Here is a 4,120-nt window from a genome sequence, read left to right as displayed (position 1 = left end):
TGAACCCATTCAGTGAAAAGGTAATAAAAGTACACATTAACTTTTAATTTAAAGAAGTATTCAGAATTTTAGTGTGTCCAAGCATCAAGATTATTATTGACTTAGCACTTTGAAAAGATTTAAAAGACTATTTTAGAAATGCATTTTCATGAGTTAAACATTTCTCATTTTATTCTACAAGGAATGCAAAGACCTGAGGTAAACACAGACTTTATAAGCATTATTAAGATATATAACCATAAAGGTATTTTAAACTGTCACTTCGTTTCTTTTAAATTTCTTCCAACTAAAGACTATACTAAAATATTTTTATCTATAGACTGTAGAATTTCCAAAGGATAAAATCTAATTTCTTGATGATAAAAAAATCATGTTGTTGTTTTTCTGATTTCTCTACATACCATTGCCCTAGCATGATGGTGGAATGACTGTTATTACAGTGACTACATGTGACAACACATATAACGGCCATACTTCTGGTGATATAAATTTGACATTTTTAAAATGATGAGTTTTGATTTCATTTTTATCTCCTTTGCCTTTTGTGTTTCTGTAGTCTTTCTTGATTTATTAAGATTTTCTAATTGTATTAATAATAAAATGCGTTATAGGAAGATTGTTTTCAAAGGGCCTTGTTTAGCCTATTTATCATGCAAAATATGTTAATCTTGCTATAACTTGATATTTCAGTTACTTAATATTGTAATGTTAAATAACTGAAAGTCTTGAGTATTATAAATAAAACTTGATGGATTTTCAGGTCATCTGTCAGGAAATTTTCCATCCTGGAAAAGAAAAGGATTATAGTGTAACAGGATATTTAGAATATTAGCTCTCTGGAGTTATTTATAATCCATTAGTGTTAAACCTATTTAATAATGCAAAAATATAACTTATGGACCTTACCCAAAATATGTCATAATTGAAATGTAAGACTGTACTAAATTGTATGTGTATATTACTTTTAAAAAATACATGTTCTTTTCCTTTAGTTTTTTTTTTTTTAAGGGAGAAAGGGTTTATTTATTCTCATAGTTCTGTAGCACTGTCTATAATATTGGAGAGATTGCAGCAGTAGGAACTTCATGGATGTGATCACATTAGATACATAGTCAAGAACAGAGAGAATAACAAGTGGATACGTGCTCATCCTAAGCTTTCACTCTCCACCCCAGCCACAACTAAGATGAGACTCCTACAACAATTAACAGCATCAAAATAATTCCCGATGGATCCTAGAGGCCATCGTTCTGGTGATGTTAGATTTTGTTCAGTTGAGAATGAATAGTAATCATTACAGTATGCATTCTACAAAGTTCAGGGATGAAAGATGTGTTATAACGGTGCTGCTTTATGATGTACAAAGTTCTCATAAATAGTTCCTGTTATCATCTTCATTTTACATTTGAGAAATATGAAATGCTAGGAAGTTTATGTGATTTTCCTAAAATCATTATTTTATAAGTGGTTAGGTTTGGTGCAGTTGAAAAATGCTTCCAGAATCCTGATGATACTTTAAGCCTAATACACTATTATAATGTTATGAGAGGCAGAGACCTAGACATGTCAGTCTCACCAAATCTGATTTTGTGCACTAGAATAGACTGTTTCTTTGATTCTTAATCACACCTGAAATTGTTCTAGAAATACTTGCAACAATGGCTATAAATGGTCTATAAGAAGAGTATTTCAAAACCTTCCAGATCTGTTCAGTGATCCAGAAAGATGTTTTAAGAATACATATCCAAGCCCCAATGAGCATAAAATATTCTTATTTATGTTGGAAACTAAGAATAAGACTGATATATTTATACTTTCAATTGCTCCTGAGGTAGCTGGAATTAGCCACTAGAAATATCTTCTAGAATAAACAAAAAGGTAATTATTTTTCTCAAGTCACTATCATTTTTTCAATGTAAATTTGTATTACATTAAATATATAATTTTAAATTGTTATTTTTTTGAGATTATAAATACATCATTTCCCTCTTCCCTTTCATTCCTTCAAACCCTCCCATTTGGCCCTCCTTGCTCTCTTTCAAACTCATGGCTTCCCTTTTCATTAATTGTTGTTCCATACATATATGTATTACTAAATACTTAAATACAGTCTGCTCAGTCTCTATAGTGTTGCTTGTATATACGTTTTCAGAACTGACTCTTTGGTGACGGCTGGCCAGTTGGTGTTTCCTTTCTTGGAGAAGCTTACTTTCTCTGTTCTCAGCCAGTCTTGATTGCCTGTAGCTTTTGTTGAGGGTTGAGTTCTAGGCTTTTCCCCTTGCACCTTAGTATGTTTACTTGTCACCCTTGTTCCGCTCACCTTCAGGCAGTCATGTAGGTGAGATGAGAAACCAGAAGTCCATAGTGAACTCCCTATTATTCTGGCTTTTCATTTTTTTCTGGCCCCTTTTCCACAATGATCCCTGAGCATTAGGTAGAGGAGTTGTTTTGTAGATGTATCAAATGGGCCAGAGCGCCACAACTCTACATTTTCTTTTTAAATAGAAAAGGGTTACACTGCTACTTTATTGTTGTTCTTAGGTTTTATACCTTTTCAGGATAAGTGACTACATATTGTTGTTTTTGTTTTTTGTTTTTTACCTGTTAACTCCACCAAGGAATATTTTTTAAAATTTATTTACAATCCAGCCATTAACCCCATCCCAGTTCCCCCGCCCAGTTCCTCATCCCATTCTCCTCGCCCAATCCCTGAAAGAATGATCCCCCACCAGACCTCTCCACTCTCTGGGGCCCCAGTCTCTTGAGGGTTAGGTGCCTCTTCTCTTACTGAGGCCAAACCAGGCAGTCCTCTGCTATATATGTGTCAGGGGCCTCAGACCAGCTGGTGTATGCTGCCTGGTAGGTGACTCAGTGTCTAAGAGATGTCAGGGGTCCAGGTTAATTGAGACTGCTGGTCTTCCTAAGGGGTTGCTCTTCTCCTCTGCTTCTTCCAGTCTTTCCCTAATTCAACCACAGGGGTCAGCTGCTTCTGTCCATTGGTTGGGTGCAAATATCTGCATCTGACTCTTTCAGCTGCTTGCTGGGCCTTTATGGAAAGTTTATTGCAACACTCCAACCGGGCATTACTTTTCTCTTCAATGCCTTGCTCTGCAGCTTCCTTCGCGCTTTTTGCTCAGATGTCAAAGAGCCGGGCATTGGCGTTGGCCATGCAAAGACTGGCAAAAGCCTTAGAGTTTTCTTCTTCTGTGACGACGCTGTCCTTTTCCTTTTTGTACACAATTCAGATGGACATCACAGGTTCTCTCAGCTGTGTGGCCAATTTAAGTTTTTCAGCAGAACTGTCTCCTTTCTTTGGAGCAGAAGGCTTCCTGGGGGAAAGTATGAGTCTGGAGTTGTACTCCTTCAGGGGCTGCACGGTGGCCTGCAGTGACTCCGTGGACTTGTTTCGCCTCCTTGGGTCCACAAAGATGCTGATGATGCAAGCCATTTTCATGTGGATCCCAGGCACCCTGAGTTCCTCCAAGCTGAAGCCCCTGACAGCCAGGGCCTTGGTGTGGTATCTAAATGTAAGGGCACCTCATGTTGGGCCTGATGGGACTGGACGCAGGACGAGGGGCAATGCGGCACGCTTTCGCCTGCCGGGCCTTGAGCCTGCAGATCTTTCATGGCAGCTGGTTGAACCAAGTGTCCATTCACTGCTGCCAATGCTTGTGGAAGTGGGGCTTCATAATCATGCCGTTCTGGCTGGGCACCATGGCTGCCTCCTGTACAGGAGAACTGCCGAGCAGAAAGGCTTTTAATTTTTTAATGTAGGTATATAGCACTATAAACTTCCCTAGTGGGACTACTTTCAGTGTGTTGCAAAAGTTTCATTGTGTTGTGTTGTGTTTTTATTTTCATTTAGTTCCTAGAGAAACTCTTGATTTTTTTCTTTGAGTCATTCATTATTCCATGAGGAGTTGTTTGATCTTCATAAGTTTGTGTATTTACTAGGGCTTTATTTACTGTCAATTTTAAATTTTAATGCAATGTAGTCCTATAGGATATATTAAGTTATTTTAGTCTTTTTAAATTTTCAAAGAAATATTTGTGTCCTAGGATGTCTATTTTCCAGAAGTTTCTGTGTGCTACTGAGTAGAATGTGAGCTCTTTGGTTTTT

General features: G+C 37.3%; 1 pseudogene; it reads right to left on the bottom strand.

Moving 5' to 3' along the window:
* Positions 1–761: 761 nt before the first annotated feature.
* On the bottom strand, positions 762–3,716 carry LOC110314411 (annotated as a pseudogene).
* Between the last annotated feature and the right edge of the window lie 404 nt (positions 3,717–4,120).

The sequence above is a fragment of the Mus pahari genome, chromosome X, assembly GCF_900095145.1.
Source record: "Mus pahari chromosome X, PAHARI_EIJ_v1.1, whole genome shotgun sequence".
NCBI lineage: Eukaryota > Metazoa > Chordata > Mammalia > Rodentia > Muridae > Mus > Mus pahari.
The sequence above is the reverse complement of the archived record's forward strand: the minus strand, read 5'-3'. Positions and strand labels throughout refer to the sequence as shown.